This window comes from Myotis myotis, unplaced genomic scaffold (assembly GCF_014108235.1).
Source record: "Myotis myotis isolate mMyoMyo1 unplaced genomic scaffold, mMyoMyo1.p scaffold_m19_p_4, whole genome shotgun sequence".
Classification (NCBI taxonomy): domain Eukaryota; kingdom Metazoa; phylum Chordata; class Mammalia; order Chiroptera; family Vespertilionidae; genus Myotis; species Myotis myotis.
Window position 1 is genome coordinate 15463733 of NW_023416346.1, and position 19470 is coordinate 15483202.

Sequence of the window (19470 nt, forward strand, 5' to 3'; positions counted from 1 at the left end):
GGCTCTCAAAGCCAAGGCCTGATCCTGACTTCTGAGTACTTCTGACACACACTGGGCAGCCAGTCTCAGGCAAAGAGGACAGCACGGGGGCCAGGCAAGGGTACCTGGATAGCATCTCTGCTACCACTACACCTTGGGCTAGAACTGTGGCAAAACAAAGCAGGACTCAGGAGTTGGAGGTATAAGGCTGAAGACTGTGAGTAAGGGCTATTGCCAGCCAGCATCAATGAGTTGGTGTGGCACCTAACATTGAGCTAGGAGTTCATGGGCACTGAGCAAGCCTGAGAAGGGACCAAGCCAGTTAGCCTTGAGTAAATCAAAGGAGCTTCACCCAGCAAGGCATGGTCAGCCTCTAAGAGCTCCTTGGGTGCCACCTGGCAGGATCTGGGACCTTGGATGGTCCATGGGTACTGAGTCTCAGGAGTAGCATGCCCCACTGTGTGAGTGTCCTAGGGCTGCTGTAACATGGCATCTCAGTCACTTCTGCCACCCCAACTCAGTGACTTAAAAGAACAGAAATTTATTGCCCCATATTGCCTGAGGCCAGAAGTCTGAAATCCAGGAGTTGGCAGGCCCTCACACTTTTTGAAGGTTCTAAGGGATGATTTTTCCTTGGCCCTTCTAGCTTCTGGTGGTTGCCAGCATCCTTAGCATTCCTTAGCATTCCTTAGCTTGTAACTGCATCACTCCAATCTTGTACTCCTTCACATGTCCTTCTCTTCTGCTCTGTGTCTCTCTTCTCTTCTGTCTCTGTAAGGACGGTTGTCATTGGATTTAGGGTCCACCGGGATAATCTAAGATGATATCATCTTCAGATCCTTAACTTCATTGCATCTGCCTCATTTTCCAAATGAAGTCATATTCAAAGGATCTGGAGGTTAGAGCTTGGACATATCTTTTCTGTGGGCCACTATTCACTATATCCATCCCTATCCATGGATCACAGATCACTGAATTCCTGCAAGTTTGGTTGTTATGCCAACTGCCACCTTCTCCTTTCAGAACTGAAGTGGCTGAGGCCTCAGGGGAGGAAGCTGCCTTGCTTCAAGGTCCCCTGGCAAGTGAAGGATAGAGCTAGTATTTATTACCAAGTCCCCATGCTCCTATTGCCTGGGTAAACCTGCTGTACTCAGGGCCAGGCCCAACTCCTTAGATGGCATGGGAATTTGCAAGAAGAACAAACCCTCAGGGTCCATGGGCACAAGGCAGGGCTGGGCTTGGAGGGGAGTGGCTCTATTCCTATATCTCAATGTGACATTAGGAGGCTTTACTCTTCAAGGGCCTCGGTCCCTTCAGCTGGAAAAGGAGAGGACTAGAGTAAGAATCTCAGGGGTGTATTCCAGCTCAGATAACCATGGCTGCCCAGGAGGACACGGTGGCCCATTGCTTTAAGTATGGCTGCTCACCTGCTGGTTGAGGTGCAGCTTTAAGATCCAACATACTCCAGTAGCTATGGCACCAAGAGCAGACACACTGGCATCCTTGATGCCACTGAAATTCCAACAGGGATGCCCTTGACTGGCGTGTGACTCGTGGGTCCTTAAGAATGGCCTGTACCTTTCACAGTATGCCAATCCAGAGCATAAAACCTTTGGAGTTTTCAGTCTGGGATAGGGACAGAACAAGTTGTGCTCCAGCATTCCCAGGGTTTGGGCCTGGCTGCCACTTAATGCTCCCTGTCTCCTCTGACATCTAGTTTCTTCTGGTATTTCTCCACAAAAACAAACCTCAGTCTTAACCTCCCTCACTCATGAAGCAACCAATACTAGTGTGACAGACTTTTTGAGAAGTCTTCTTCCTATTATGCAGGAGACTGCATCTCAGTCACTTCTGCTACCCTCAACTCAGTCCTCAAGGAGCCTGCCAGCCATATCAGGAGATGCCATATCTCCCACTGGGTAAATGGTACTTCTTCTACCCCTCCGCTAGATATGCTCTAGTTTGTCAGGGTCCTTTAGAGTATGGGGCTAAGAACTAGCCAGAAGTTATCGTTAGTTCCTGGCCACAGCAAAGCAGAACAGAGCAGAGCAGAGGGAGTTGTATATACCAGACATTCCTAACCACTTGACATCTAGTATCTCATTGAATCTGCCTAACAGCACTTTGAGGTAGTTTCTATTATTATGCCCATTGAAAAGATTAAAAAGACAATCTGAGTCTCACAGGGGTTAAGTAATTTGCCCAAAGTCACAGAGAGTCAAATATCTAATCAGTCAATCTGGTTCCAGAGCCCATGCCTTGCAAACTAATTTACTGTTTGCTGAGGAGAGAAGCACATTCACCTCCCTTGTTCTGAATACTTTGCTTCTTTTGATACAGCCTAAGGCCCTGATTGCTTATCTGGGCACTCCACTGTGGTACCAACTCATAGTGAATAACTATTCTCTCCCATCTACATGTATTGCCATATGTGTACTCTGGGTCCTGGTTCAGAGTCCTTCGGTCTTCTCCATAAGCTATCTTCAGCTTGTGCAGGTCCCTCTTCCTCCCCCCTTCATGTCCCTGCCAGCCAATATGATCACCGGGGAGAGAGAAGTTAGAGCACAGCAGGCAGGCGAAAGGCTGGTGCACAGAGCTGTGAGCTGGCAACCACTAAATTGAGAGCAATTCCTGGAAATCAGGAAACAAATATTGAGGCCAAAAGCATAAAAATTAAATCGACCTTTGAAACAAACAAGTGCATCTCTACAGGCATCAAATGTGATCCTTCAAGGTTCTAAGACAAGCGTTAAATGAGTTAAAGTCTTCTAGCCCAGGTTGTGCTGGGCTCATGTGAGCAGAGTGCTGGGCAATTAATGTAGCCATTAAAATGATGTTGTTTGAATTGCAAGCCTTTAAGGAAATTTGGAGGGGAGCATCCAAATTTGGAGGGGAGCATCTCAGATCTTACTTATGGCACAGCACCCCACCTTCCTGCAGGGGCATGAATTATGCCCTCTAAAAAAATATGGGGCAAAAGACAGCACCTTTAGTACAGCTTAGTGCAGTGATGGCGAACCTTTTGAGCTCGGCGTGTCAGCATTTTGAAAAACCCTAACTTAACTCTGGTGCCGTGTCATATATAGAAATTTTTTGATATTTGCAACCATAGTAAAACAAAGACTTATCTTTTTGATATTTATTTTATATATTTAAATGCCATTTAACAAAGGAAAATCAACCAAAAAAATGAGTTCGCATGTCACCTCTGACACACGTGTCATAGGTTCGCCACCACTGGTGTAGTGCCAGGGAGACTGTCTCCTGAGTCTTACAGCCTTAGGAGCTGAGATTCCTGGTGTTGGAGCAGTCTAGAAGTATAAACCCTTTTCCCTATCTGTGAAATAAGATCATTTTAAGGAAGCATAAGCAAATATCCATACCAATGTTGATGTTCCTTTTGGACTCATAAAAGACAAAACATGCTCCATGAGCTTTGATCATTCACAGCTGCAGCCATATGGCATTTTCCAGTTTTACATTGTGGGCACTGGAGCTGAATCCTTGCAATCGAACAAATGGCCCCTATTCCAGTGATAAACAAGACTGTACTGAAGGGAAATGGAGAGGAACGACTCAGTGCCTGCCCTTGGGGAGCTTATAGATGAGGAAACACCTCCTTCTAATATAATATCCAGCCTGCTAAGTGCTAGAGGTGTTCTGAGAGTGGGCTCAGGAAGTTCAGAGAAAAACATGATTGCTTTCACTTAAAACTTGGAAAGGCTTCCTGGAAGAACCAGAGGTTGAATTGGGTCTTGGAAGTTAAGTAATATTTCTTTTTTTACAAACAGAATAGTTTATTGGTTTTTAGAGAGAGAGGAAGGGAGAAGAGAGAAACATTGATGTGAGAGAGTAACATCAATCGGCCGCCTCCTGTATGCCCCCTACTGGGGATCAAGCCCACAACATGGGCAAGTGCCCTGACTGATAATCGAACCAGCAACCTCTCTGTGCATAGGATGATGCCCAACCAACTGAGCCACACTGACTAGGGCAGAAGTTAGGTAATATTTCAATAGCCAGAGATGATGATGAGGGCATTCCCAGTGCAGGGGAGAGCTTGGGCAAGAGCTTGGAAGGGCATATTTGGACAATGGTGACTAGACCATTTGGCTGGAACACTGTCCTGGGGTGACAGTATTATAGACCGAGGTCAGGCCTGATTCTGTGGGTGATAGGACGTCATTATAGTCCTGATTAAAGTGGCATGAGAAGATGTGTGCATAGCCTTATGCAATTCTTCTCAGAGTGAGATCCATGTATCCCTGGACCTCCCCACGACCCTTTTAAAAGATCTTCAAGGTCAAAACTATTTTCAAAATAACACTAAAATGTTCTTTGAGTATTACACTGGGTTGACATTGGCACTGATGGTGCAAAAGCAGTGGTGGGTAAAATAGCAGGCGTCTGGGCATAAATCACGGCAGTGGCACCAAATCATACTGGTTGCCATTGGATTCTCCAACGCCATGCACTTTCAGTTAAAAAACAAAAAGCCAGCTTCAATTAAGAATGCTGTTAGCTAAGCAGTAATAGTTAACTTTATTAAATATTGACTCTTGAATGGGAAATCTGCTTCAAGCACTTCTGCTGAAAACCATAGAGCATTGGTTGACCCAAGGCAGAGCACTTGTGCAGTCATTTGAGTTTTGAGCTGAACTGGCTGGTTTTTCATAGAACATCATATTTACTTAAAAAAAAAAACTAATGTTACTCAGCTTTGGGTATTTGGCAGGCATTTTCTCATAAATGAACAAAGTGAGCTTATTACTTCAAGGAAAACAACTGACAGTATTTTTTTGCAAGTGATAAAATCTCAGCTTTAAAGCAAAAATTAGAATTTTGAAAAGCTTGGATCCACCGCTGTGAGCTTGACAGCTTCCCAATACTTAAAGACTTTTCCAATGAGATGGATGGTTATAGGAACAAATGTGTTGTATTTTTGATGTTGTAGAATGAAAAGTGTCAACATATGAAAGCTCTGCCTCAGTCAGGGCATTTATATTTTCCAAGTGACCAATGCATGATGTTACCAAACCACAAATGGGTAAAAGTTTCATTCAAAGGATAAGAGAGTCTTGTGGAGTTTAATGGAACCAACTATGGAAAGTTCATGATACACATTCCACACAGCACTTAACCTGTAACAATCATGGTTTTGATGTCATACCAAAGGAGAATGTCCACAATTATATGGAAAGCCTACTAATATATCTCTCCCTCTTTCATTTGCATATCTGTGAGAGGCTGGATTTTCTTCTTATACTTCAGCCATAACAAGAAAGGATAACTGAATAAAGAATGAGATGTGAGAATCTAGCTTTCTTCTATCAAGTCAAATATTGGGAAACTTCGAAAAAAAATAAAATAATGTAATTTTTCAAAACAAGGTTTTGTTTTAGAAAATGAGGTTATCTTCATTAACATATTATTCATATTTATGTGAAATAAGTTTATTATTTTAATTTCATTATTAATAAATAACTAAACATTTTAACAATTTTGTTTCTGATATGTTTAATATGAAAAGATGTAACTCACATAAAGAAATGCTCCTTGGGCTCCTCAGCAATCTTTTACTTCATTGTATTCTGATATTTTTATTGAGGTGAAATTCACATTACATAAAATTAATCATTTTACACCACACAATTCATTGGCATTTAGTGCATTCACAATGTTGTGCAACTATAATCTCTCTCCAGTTCCAGAACATTTTCTTCACCCCAAAAAGAAACTCCATACCCATTAAGCAGTCACCCTCCTATCTGTCTTCCTCTTAGTTCCTGGCAACCACTAATCTACTTTCTGTCTCTGAGAATTTACCCACAATATGTTTTAAGAGTACAAAGGGTCTGAGAACAAATAGTTTGCAAACCACTGGCTTAGTGGCTCAAATCCCAGCTCTGCTTTTATTAGCTGTGATATCTTGGTCAAATCATTTACCTTCCAAGAGTCTAATTTTCTTGACCCCTAAAATGGACATAAGAGTAGCATATTTTTAAAAAATCCTCACCTGAAGATATGTTTATTGATTTGAGATAGAGAGGGAGAAAGAGAGGGAGAGGGAGAGGGAAAGGGAGAGGGAGAGGGAGAGGGAGAGGGAGAGGGAGAGGGAGGGGGAGAGGGAGAGGGAGAGGGAGAGGGAGAGGGAGAGGGAGAGAGAGAGAGAGAGAGAGAGAGAGAGAGAGAGAGAGAGAGAGAGAAAGGAAGAAGAAAGAAAGAAAGAAAGAAAGAAAGAAAGAAAGAAAGAAAGAAAGAAAGAAAGAAAGAAAGAAAGGAAAAGAAAGAAACATTGATTGGTTGCCTCCTGTCCACGCCCCAATGGGGGATCAAACCCACAACCTAGGTATGTGCCCTGACTGGGAACTGAACCTGCAACTCTTTGGTGAATGGGATGACACTCCAACCAACTGAGCCACCCAGCCAGGGCAATAGTAGCATCTTCATGGAGCTATTGTGAGGATTAAATGGAAATATTCATATAAAGTACTTGGAGCACTATAGATACTCATGGAGGAAGCATTGATTCCATTTTCATACACTCTTTCTCTAGATGTGACTGGCAATATCTTGAGAACAAGAGCCAAGTCTTATTTATCTCATTACCACTTGCTTCCCAGCTATGAGATACTAGTGAGTAACTTTGACTCTCTGAGCCTTGTTTTTCTCATCTATAAATTGAAGCTAACTATAATACTCATCTCAAAGGGTAGTTATGAGAATCAATGTAGGATTTAATGCTTGCAACATTCTCAGTACACAGGAGGCCCTCAATGGCAGATAGTTGTTAGCGGGTAGTGAAGATGATAAAGACGTTGATGAAAATACTGACACTGTGCCTCTTGGCTCACATACTAGTGTGCAGCTCAGGATCCACCACTGAAGCTTGGTCCTTCATCTAGGCTATTTGGACCCATAACATGCTCTTCCCAGGAGATGATAGGATCATGGCAGCACCATCTGCCAAGTGCCCTTAGTCTTTGCTTAGTGGATTTCTATGCACAGGCTGTTTGGGCTTTGGAAGAACAAATGAATTTACATTAAGCTTTCCTGCCAGAGCCATATCTCAGCTCCAGCTCCAGAGGATATGTCAGTCCCTCAGTTCTGCACTCAGCTAGATTAAAGGGAACTTTGACAACTGGCTGGTGGAAGTTCCCAAGATACTCTGGAAAGACCCTAGGCACTCAGACTTGAGAGGTGTTTTATTTTATTTTTTTAATCCTCAAGAGAGGAAGGGATAGAGGGAAGAAAATGAGAGAGAGAGAGAGAGAGAGAGAGAGAGAGAGAGAGAGAGAGAGATCAGTTGCCTCCTGTATGAGCCCTGACCAAGGATGAAACCCAAAACCTGGCTATGTGCCCTGACTGGGAATCCAACACACAACCTTTTGATGCTCCAACCAACTGAGCCATCAGACCAGGATGAGAGGTGCTTTTATACATGCCTGGTAGTTCCCCATAGCCCCCTTCCCACATACCCTCTTTGCTTAGCCAAGGAAAGAAACTTGCTCTGCTACCAAAGTCCATTTAGATGATTCAAGAATCCCTGGGGTCAATCTGTCTTGACATGTGGATCCATACCTGTCAGGCCTATAGCTGTTGGCTCTGGGCCTTGCAGTTATAGGCTGACCCCCCTTGAAGCTAGAGATACCACTGTTGAGCCACCCTTAACTGCCACATTTACCCTGCTAAGAAAGCTGAGTTCTTGTCAAAGTTATTTTAATAGTGGCAAGCTGAGGAAGGTTGACCCTCTCAGCCACGTCCCCAAAGGGCATGTAGAGTGGTGGGGTGGAGAGAAGATAAGACTGGGAATCAGGAGACTTAGAGTCAACCCTTCTGAGGACTGAAGATATGATCTACCTGGGCCTAAGTTTCCCCATTTGGAGAATGAGAAGGTTGGATTATATCTAGGTTTTTGGATTTTAGTCAGCATTAGTCAAGGAGAAACAACCATTAATGTTCACTTTCCTGACGCCTGAGGAGAGTCTACCTGGTTCACTTTGCCCTGGAGAGGCTTGCTCTGGTCCCAAGGACCTGAATGAAATAGGCAAGGGACAATTTTACCCTTAAAAGAGCACATAACACAGGGAAAACTGGCCACCCCAAAATTCATCCAAATAGGAAGAGAGTATCTTCCTGCTCATAGACAGGGTACCCATGGGGACAGTGAGCCAAAGGCAGATTAGTATATCTGCTGCTGGTAGTAGTAGCAAATGAGTGTAAGGCCTGGAGCAATTAATTGGGTGGTCTCAGAGACTCTGGAAACAGCCTAAGGATAATATGGACTGGATCCCTCACATAATACACACACCATATACTTTGGGTTCTGAATGCTTGTGGTTTTCAGCCCCCTGGCACTCTATCTGATCATTGCAGATACCACCTGCCCTGCTCTCTGCTGTGTCCTTCCTATGGAGTCAGTGGCCTCCAGCTGACCTGGATAGGGCCACAGTTCTAATGGGGTCTACTCTCGAACAACTCTGCAGGGCTGACTTAAATCTGTTCTAGAGGTAGGCAGGGTGGGAAATCGGAGTCACTCACAGGGAACTCTCCAGGCTTCATTCCAACTAGGGCTGAATCCAATCTGGGAGTTGCATGGGATTTTTATTACTTCCTTTCTCATTGTATAAAGAAACCCTCTTCAGCCAAGGTGTGCACTCTAGCTCCCTTGGCTAGCTGCTGGCTCCTTTTTTCAGCTAGCTGGCTCTACTCCCAGCTTTTCTTCTCATCCCTCTCTCTGTCTGGCTCCTGCTCCTCTACTTTGTATCTTCCTTGCTGACTCAAGCCTCTCTCAGCACTTCCTGCTCCTCCCAGCCCATTCTTCTCTCTAGCCTCCACCCTCACTGGCGCTCTTAAAAGCCTTTGAAGGTCAGTGTCTCAGGTGTAGTCCTACATAGCAGAGATGTATGCAGGCTGTGCTACCTGCAGCCCAGACCCTAAGAAGACAGAGGCCCTGAATAGGGACTGAGGCCCCAGTGCTGAGTTGAGCCCACAGCTGTATGAGCAGATGTTGCAGCAAAGAGAGCAGCAGCCTGACAAGGTGGAGCCCAAGCTGCAGGGACCAGGCCACCTGAGCAACCTGGGAGAACAGGTAAGGCAGTCAGCCCTACGAAGCTTGAATCCACAGGTAGTTCCATTGCACAAGACCATGTCTACACAGACTGAGCCTCCATGTGTGGGTGAGAGCTTCACCTGCATGCTATGAGGCTCTGCCATGAGACTCATGCTGCATCTGCATGGAGACTGGACCTCTAAGGAGATGCAGATGGTGTTCACCCAGGAGGAGGGTCCACAAAGAAAAGAGGACTATGCCACCAATGGACAAGACTGCAGAGATACAGGTTGCTTCTACACAGAGCCCAGCTCTGCTTGAAGAGGTAAACACAACAAATGCAGACACGGGCAACTCCAACACCAGGACTGTGGCTCTTCTAGGAGATGCAGACTGCCACTGCATGGACCATAGCCCTATGGAACACAGATAGCTGGTCCATTCAGGAATGAGGCAGTGCCAGGTGGTGCCGGTGGCAGCACCATTGAATGCAGCTCTTTGGAACCTCTGGGGGCTCTCAGTGGTGCACAGCTCTATATGGTGGTGCTGGCTGGGTCAGCACCAAGTGAAGCTTCATAAAGAGGCATAGACATGTACCTGCAAGGGAGCTCAGCAGAGAGGCACATACAACATTTGCAAAAGATGAGCCTCAGCAGGCTGGGCAAGAGGTGTACATGAACTCTCAGTACTACTTTTGCAAATTCTCTAAAATTGTGTCAAATTTGAATATATTTATTTGAATTAATTTTTAAGTCTTTTAAAAATCACAACCCTTAGGGATATTGTTAGTACTGTAGTTGAGTTCTTGACACACCATAGGTGATCAATGAACAAACTGTACAGTTACAACTAGTGCCTGCCTTTGCTGTTAGATGACATGTAAATGTTACATAAACATTATAGAGAAAGCCCCAAAGATGCACTTTTTTCCTGGGTAATCCCATAAAAAATATTGAGTGAGCAGAGAGAACGGGATACAGTACTGCACAAAATCCTTGCCAGGTTTGGGTTGTGATGGAAATAGTTGGTATCAGACACAGACACAGCCTAAGGGGAAAGAAATGTGTGTTCATGGGGAATCTCATTGTGGGGGTTTGTTTGAAGTTGTCTGGCCTGTTATCTTTTTGGCAGGTAGTTGGTATGCCAGGCCTGGGGTAGGAATAGACATCATCCCAGCTGGGGTGGTGTAGCTCTTCTTCTTAGCCACTTGTCCTTCACAGTCTACATCTTGGCAAGAGATAATACTGCAGGTATCATCTGTTGAGGATTCATAGTCAACAGACACTTATTGGCTCTTTTTTAACATAAGCAGTACATCATGCTTTGAGCATTCATAGTCAACAGACTCTTGTTGGCCTTTCCTTTCTTACCATAAGCAGTTCATCATGCAGCTCCCAGAACCTGAAGGGATGTTTGCTCTTAAGCAAGATGCCCTGCTTTAAAAGCCGCATTGTGAACTCAGGGCCCTTACACTATTACAGACTCAGTGTAGAGTTGAACCTCCCAATCTAGAAAGAACTCCATAGGCTGGAAGGCATTCCACAGCCTCCAAGGGAGCTCGAGATTTGTTGGGACTTCCCCTAGATACCAGGGTTTACCAGGTCCTGCAGTGTTTAGAATGCACAGGCCTAGGGCAGCCCTTCCCTCACATTCAGTGCTGCTATCCTAGAGATAATGCAAAATGTGTGAAGAGCTCCAGGAGGAGGGCCCAGGCCCAGGTCTTCTGTGGGGCTGACAAAACCCAGCCTGAGCTGGCTCTGCCCTGTCACTCCACAAAACCTTAGTCACAGGCACACTAATTTGACTGTCCTCCACCCTTCCAGAACCATTCCACTTTCATTATAGCCTGCCCCATCCTTTCAAACACAGGCAAACATAGCCTCCTGATCTGGCAAAGTTCTACTTTTCCCAGGCACCTTTCAAAGTCACCTTTCTCAGGCCAAGTGAGCCAGCCTTCTTTGGGGCCCCCTGTCCCACCTCAGCTCTCAGCATAGTAGACTAAGATTATTTTAAGGCCTGTCTCCCCATAGATGATGGGTTCCTTAAGAACAGAGCCCAAACCTCGGTCCTCAGTTCCTGCCATGGACTGGGGGGACAGGAAATGGTGCTGAAATGGATGAGGGAGCCAGTGAGTGATGCAGGGGCTGAGGGAGTGTTGAGCACCACCCATTGCAGAAGCCCAATACAGTTTTCTCCAGGGCCACCATTCATTTGGCTCACTCATAGGTAGGAAGTCAGGAGTGAAATGAGACAGATTTGGCTTTTACTGTTGATTATAAAAGCAGCCTGAATGTGTGGAGACCCCCCTGGGGATGGATGACATCATGCTGGCCTGTGTAGAGTCTGCTGCTTTTCTTTTCTTTTTTGGGGGGAGGGGGGAGTCACATTGTTATTAGCTATTTTGACTATGCAGAGGAAAGGGTCCTTAGTGAAAGGCCAGCCTTTACCATCCCACCTGCCCGAGTCCCAGAAACTGCAGGCTCCACTGGCTAGGAGTCTGTCATACAGCCTAGTCCTGAGGCCTCTGGGAGTGGTAGGGTGGCCTTTACTTCCTAGCAGCCATGCAATGGCCATCTTGGTACTGACGAGGCTCCCCATCTATCTATGCTCAGGGCAAAATAGAAGATGCTCTCTTTGGGGACCCTCTGAATAGCCTGGAGCTCACTACCCTCCCATAACACACCTCCTCGACATTCTGCACACTGCTAGAAAGACAGGGCAATCTCAGAGAGCCTCACCAAATGCCAGCCCCAGATCCACTATAAAATCAAATAGTCACATGGTGGGGTCTCTGCTTTAAAATAAACTTGGCTGTGACAGGGAATTTGAGACTGCTCTATTTTCCTCCCTCACCAGAGGGCTTAAAAGGTATACCACTCTGCCACTTAAAGTAGATCTGGCCAAGTTGAACATATTTTCCCAGATAAATCAACCCCCAGCAGCCATCTCCCAACATGAAAGGGATGCATAAGATTAAATAATCTCTGTGGGAAAGACAGGAAGAGAGCTTGCTGCCCTAGGGCTACCAGCAGCATGCACATACAGCGGGACCAGGAGTGAAGCCTTGGCCCCTAGTATGGCCAAGGAACAGCCCTGGTGCTGGATAACACTACCCCACCTTTCAGTGTGTCTGGCCTGCTCACCTCCCGCCTTTCTGAGTTGCCTTGTGTCACCAAGAATGAAGGGGGAGACAAGCTCCTGGAGAAAGCACGTGGGGCATGACTACTCTCTATTGGGAGCCTGTAACTACCTGAGGGGTAAAGTTACTTCATTTTTTAAGCCTCAGTTTTCTCATTTGTGAAACAGCAAAATAAAACTACAATCCTTTGTAACATTGTACCAATGTTACATCCCCAAACTCAGCCCCTGTGCTGACAGGCTGAGTGATCCAGGCAGCTATGCTGCCCTTTCTGACCTCTTCCCCACCCTGAAGTGGAGATGCAGTCCTTGGTCATACCCCCTGCTGCCCAGGGCTCTCCTTGGTCCTCAGTGTTCAGTATTCTGGAAGGCAAACCTGGAAAGGCCCTCAGAGATTGGCTATTCCAATAGTCCCATTTTACAAAGAAGGAAGCTGAGGCCCAGAGAAGAAAAGGATTGACCTAAGGTACCTCCAGCCAGAAAACACTTTCTTCTTCCTCTTTAAAAAATTGTTTTTTTTGTTTAGAGGGAGAGAGAGAGAGAGAGAGAGAGAGAGAGAGAGAGAGAGAGAGAGAGATTGATTTGTTGTTCCACTTATTTGTGCATTCATTAGTTGATTCTTGTATGTGCCCTGACTGGGGACCAAACCTGCAACCTTGGCCCTTGGCATATTGGGATGATGCTCTAACCAACTGAGCTACCCAGCCAGGGCTCATCTCTCATTTTTAAATTAAGCTTTTTTATTTTGAGGTAATAGTAGATTCATGTGCAGTTGTAAGAAATAATACAGAGATGTCATATAACCTTCACCCCCAGTGAGACATATTTCATTCTGAAAATGAGTCTGAGATGGGGTAGAGTATGTGCATGTGCTCATATAGGAAGGATGGAATGAGCAAAATAGAAAGTACTATTATTCAATCAAAGACAGGCCTGATATGCTTTATCCCAAGCTGAAACTACAAAAATAATCTTTTCTTTCTCTTTTTGCAGTATCCAAGACAATTGAGAAACTGAATTCTGAGTAGACCGCTTTGCCCATTTACCCATTTGGTTCTTCCCAGACCTTCTGCCACCTCCCATACCACCCTCTGCTCCTGCACTGACTGCCTTTCATTTGAAAAATGGAAGGCCCCATAAATTAAAGCTGCTGGACAGCTCAGAATCCACCCTACATCAAAGACCTGCCAGTTCCCCTCATCAGGCAGCTGTTTGCCCCATGGGACCAGAGGGTTTTACTGGCTGAACCATGTGTGCTGTAAATCACCAGCTTTCTATGGAAACACCACTTCTTTTCTGTACCCCTCCGTCTCCCAAGTACCTACAGACACCAGCTCTCAACTGTCAGGCCTCAATGGTCATCTCATCTTTATTTCCTCTCAAATTCCTAAATACCTGTAAGTGATTTGAGTTCATCTTGACAGACAACAGCACTTAAATACATTTTTTTTTTGGCTTAAAAGTTGTGGTCCTCTTTTCCTTGGGATGGGCAGATAGAGTTCTTGAATAGTGATCATACTTAGATTTGGTTTTCAAAGTTGTGGGCAGTCCATATCTGGATATACTAAGGATAGTTTCTTTTGAACATAGGAGAGAAGGGTAGGCTGGAAAGTGAAGGGCAGTTTGGGCCTGGGCAGGGCAGAGAGGAGAGGATGCCACTAGGGAGTCTTAAGTAGGCCATGGGGAGTAGATTACATTATGAGAGGGGAGGCTGGGCACATTGACTCAACACAGATAACAGAGGGCTTCAGAAGTTGCATTTGGCTATGGACTACAGCCTCTATGGTGTGGGGGCCATAGAACGATTTAAGCAAGGGAGTTGCCCAAGTTGTGTTGGAACAATATGGACAGTGGAAAATCAGGAAGAGGTTTGCATGTCTCATTCTGCCAGGCTCCTGGGGAGAAGCCCTGGGAAATCATAGCCCTGCAACACTCCCAGGGAAGAGGAGCCAAGTGGAGCCTGTTTTTGTGGCTGTGTGCTCAGCCCAGGAGGATGCTGGCACAGCCGAGTGACTATTGGCAGAGAAGAGACACTAGTCAGTCTACCAGCTTCCTGCACCTCATGAGCACTGAAAAGAAGTGCCCTGAAACTCTAACTTCTGCAAGGTTCCTCTTTTGCCATTCAGGGCCTAGCAAAGTCTTTGCAAGCAATGCATACCAAAGGGAACCACAGGCATATGAGTTGCATTGAAGTTGAGATACTACCTGGAGATAAATTCAGTGCTCTCTGTAGCCCTATCTGCTGTAGTCCCATTCCTTGGGCCCTGGCACTGGAAAGAAACAGATGGAGTGGCACCAGGTTCCCAGTGTCAGGCAGTCAGGGAAGCAAGGAGCAAGTTCAAGAATTGGGTCCCAGGATCCATACTCTGCATTCCTTCCTGACTTCTCTCCCATTGGAAGCTCTCTGCTAGTGCTTAGCACCAAAACCTCTGCCTACTGGGTTCTTACTTCCTGAGTGGCAGGCTGATGGTCTTATGACTGAGAGTCCCATCTGACAATATGCTAAGTCCTATGTGCCAAGTGACCTAGGAAGGTTGAAGAGTCTGGGCATGCAGCAGCCTGTATATAGGGCTTAAAAGGCCTCAGCTTATGTGGCAGGAAGGGCAGGGGCCAGGGAAACTGGCAGTGCTTCAGGCTCTAGAAAATATTGAGAATAAATTCCAAACGTCTTTCACCTCACTCCTTTCCCTAAAAAGGCCAACTTTTAAAGAAACAAGCACTCCTTCCAGGCACTCCCATCGGGCAGCTAAAGACAGACCCTTCTGGGGAATTATCTTTCCCTGCACACTCCTGCCTGGGTGGAGGGTTTTTGCAAGTCAGCGTTGGCTTCCTGAAGCAAGCCAGCAAGATCTGGTATCCTCAAGAGGTTTGGCATGAATTCCAAGATGGTACAAGCTCTTATTTTCTGGTAGCAACACAAGCTTATAGGCTGTGAGAGCCAAGAATTTTGATAGGTCACTGGGGAATGGGCCTTACACACATCTAGAACGTTCTGGCTGGCATTGAGCTATTTTGTAATTTTTGTCTCATGATCAAATTATGTAGCCAAAAATACAAACAGATGCCAGCTTCTAACATGAGTATCACTTCACTCTGGTAACAAATATGATCATTTCAGAGTATGATAAATAACACATTTGTGTGTTTTTGTTGTTGTTGCATATTCCACAAGACAGACACAGACTGACAGTTTGTCAGGGGGTAAGAGGTTTAAGGGACCTTGATGCTGACCTCTACACTTTTGGGGTAGGGAAGCTGAGTCCCAGAATAAATGAAAATACAGACAGCATCCTTTGAATTTGGATTGCATTTTATCATTTACAAAATTTCTCGCCATCTCAAACTTGCATTTGCACTGTGAGAGGTAGGATGTGCAGTGGTAAAGAGCAGGTAATCAGTAGCCAACCCTTGAATTAGAAACTTACTCATTGTGTGAGCTGGGGCAAGCCTCTTACTCTCTGAGCCTCAGTTTTCTCTTCTGCAAAATGAGGATGGTAATAGAATCCATCCCTTAGGTTTGTTGTGAGCTCAATTAAATAATCATATAACATGTTTAGAGCAGTGCTTGACACACATTATGGACTATAAAAGTATTGGATATTACTTTTTTATCTTATAAGTATCCACAAGAGCCTCTGGAAGTGGAAAGAGCAAGACCATTAGCCCATTTGACAGAATAGAAAATTGAGGCTTGGGGAGCTACAATGATCTGCTTGGCTCTATATAGTTAGTCAGTAGTAGAAATGGGAATTAATCCCACATCTTTAGACTCTATGCTTAAAACGCTTTCCAAAAGACTGACCTCATCCTGTGAAGACCTCTGCTGCTTGCTTACCCACGTCACTTATAAATAAAGTTAAGAAACCACCTTTTCTATTTTACACCCACGTTACAGTAAGAAAACCACCATTTTATATATGCCTCTTTGAAGATCTGAGGTGGCTTACAATGGAAACACATATTAAATAGGGTAGTGGAACTAAACATTTGAAAAATTCATAAATGTTCAAAGAAAGAGGAGAGGTCATTTCACTGAGACCCAATAATGAGGTCACAGCGACCAAAATATACTTGGCTTTGAGCTTCTTGGTAGCCAGCCCATAGGAACAATGGGGCCAAATTTTGACCAGCATTGTCAATAGGAAAGCTTTTGGATTGAGAAGTGACCAGAGAGGGCAGGGGGTGGGAAGATAGTGCTGCATCATTGCTAAGCCTACCCCATGGCTGGGTTGCACAGACAGAGAAAAGGGAGGCCCATGCATGCCCAAAGCTCTACCCTAGAGATGCCCCAGTCATATAGACCCATACCTGCCCTGGGGACACTTGAGCCAGATACCTCAGCAGCAACTGGGTCACACCAGCTGTCTTCAATGGGAACATTTTTTTGGGAAGGTGTGTAACAGACCAGGTCCAGCAGGGCTACAGAATTCAAGGAGCTGGAAAGTACTCCTTCAGGAGATGGCCAGGCCACAACAGCACAGAGGAGGGGAGAGAATATAGTTGCTCAGAGAGTCAGGAGTATTGTCTGGTTGAGGCAGGAAGATGTGCATGCTATGAGGCTTGACAGTTCTCTGGCCCTCCACATGCCTCTTCTCTCTCTTTTTAAAAATCTATATTTATTGATTTCAGAGAGGGAGAGAGAGATAGAAACATCAATGAGAGAGAATCATCGATTGGCTGCCTCCTACAGGTCCCCCACTGGGGATCAAACCCACAACCCAGGCATGTGCCCCAACTGGGAATTAAACCAGTGACCTCTTGGTTCATAGGTCAATGCTCAGCCACTGAGTCACACCAGCTGGGCCACTTGCCTCTTCTCTCAGCTACATGACTCCTGGTTGGAGTCCAGGCTTTCCAGGGCTAGGGCACTGGGGATAACACTGAAGAGTTGGGGGAGTGAAGAGGCCCCAAAGGCATGGAAAGTGGGAACTTGGGTACACTTTAAAGACAGTGTTCACCAAAATACACATAATGCTATGGGGCAAATTATATCTCACCCACACCCTTATGTTGAAGTCCTGATTCCCCCATACCTCAGAATGTGACTGTATTTGAAAATTGGGTCATCATTGATGGAATTTGATAAATTAAGATGAGGTCATAGTGGAGTAGATGGGTCCCAAATCCAATATGATCGGTAACCTTATCAGCAGGGAAATTTTGGACACAAATTCAGGGAGAAGACGGCACTGTTAAGCTGAAGGCAGAGATTGGGGAGATGCCTGTATAAGCAGGAATGTCAAAGATTGCCCATAAAATACCAGAAGCTGGGGGAAAGGCATAGAACAAATTTTCCCTCGTGGACCTCAGAATGAGCCAATCATGCCAATACCTTGATCTTGAACTTCTAGCCTCCAGAAATGGGAGACAATACATTTCTGTTGTTTAAGCCACCAGCCTGTGGTACTTTGTTATGGCAGCCCTAGGAAATTTATACATCTGAGTGCATGCATGCACATCTCACACCATGCCTATAGTACAAATTCCCTTTTCCAGGTCTGCAAAAAAGAGAAGACATATTCCTGGAGAAGCAGGGCACAGCAGGATCTGTGTGAGAGGAAAACATTAGCTGGAAATTTAAATCAATTTTCCATTTATATTTTATGTTAATAGAGATGCATAATAGAAACAAACCCCTACCTTTTTATAAAATGCACTATGGACTCAAAGGCACTTTCACATTCATAATGTTGCTTAAGCCCCTAACAGCACAGAGTGGTGGGTGCCACTATCCTGAGTTTGCAGATGAATAAAAGGACAACCCTGAAAATTGGAACATAATGTGACTAGAAAACCAGGGGCAAAGAGCAGTCCCCTTTCTGCCAGCCGAGTATGTGAATGTTCTTGAGCCCTGGTGTGGATGCAGAGGTAATGGGCACTTGCTAAGAGATGGAAGGATTCATTGTTAAAGAAAAAACCCACTTGACTTCTTAGCATTTCTCCCTTAGTGTCCTCCATGCCAGCATGATGGCATTCTGTCTATTTCAGTTGTGATCATTTCTTGGCATCTTGGCTCATTGTGCATCTTTTTTTCCACTGTGTCCAATTGTCTTCCTAACTTAATCCTGGGACAATCTTCTCTCCCACTGGGGCAACACTTGACAGGAATCAAAGCTTTTTCATGTTCTTTATTTTATTTTCAACTCACTGGGTTCAAAGGATGGAGGCAGGGTGTGTGCTATTTCTCCTTCCTATTGAACAACAAAAAAAAAAGAAAAAAAAGAAAAAAAAAGAGGGGAGTGCCCTAGCCGATTTGGCTCAGTGGATAGAGCATCGGTCTTTGGACCAAAGGGTCCAAGGTTCAGTTCTGGTCCTGTGTTCGATTCCAGTCAAGGGCATGTACCTCGGTTGCAGGCTCCTTCCCGGCATGGGGAGGCAACCAATTTATGTGTTTCTCTCCATAGATATTTCTCTTTGTCTTTCCCTCTCCCACTCTCTCTAAAAGATGCATGGAAAAATATCCTCAGGTGAGGGTTAACAACAACAAAAAAGAGGGGTGTGATTTGCTTATCATTACTGAGGTAGTTGGAGCTCCAAGTCCAGGGTTATTTTTACAACAACGAGTTTTGATTACTATGAGCAAAGCACTGTCCTAGGTACTCTGTGGACAGTCTCATTTACTGTTTCCATTTCCCAGATGAAGAGATAGAGACTAAGAGAAGGGTGGCAACCTGCCCAAAGTCAGAAGGCAAGTAGGTAGTGAAGCCAGGATGCAACTGCTGATCTTATTGACTCTGTAGCCTGGCTTGACAATCATCCAATGCTATCCCCTCTGAGTCACCTCCATTGATAAAGACTTGAACAAGCAGCCAGGCTGACATCTTGTTCCCAGTTCCCAGTAGATGCTCATAAGGAATGGTCCCAAATGTCCATCACACAGCTGGTAGGCTAGTAGTCCATGTAGGAAGTCCCCTGGCTCAGGGCCCAGTTTCTGAGGGCTATTTAGAGAAAGTCTCATTCTCTCCTTGTAACTTTTGAAATCTGAGGGTCAGGCCTGGTGAACAACAACCACCTAGGAATGCTCCAGTGGTAACTTCCCTCCTGTCCAGAACTGACCTGGAGCCCAGCTGGCATAAACCATTACCCAATGCAGGTAACAGGACCCCTTGCAAATGAGTCATCCTTGGAACCATTCTGGGCTTGACATAAGAGGGTCCATGGAAGCAGCAGTCACTCTGGCCTAGGACACCTCCCTCTGTTGAGGGGAGGGGGGCACTCAGTGGCCCCATCTGCTGGAGCTGGTAGCACAGCTCACCCAGCTGTGGCACAAGAGTTTAGCCCTAAAGGATAGTTAAGGGAAT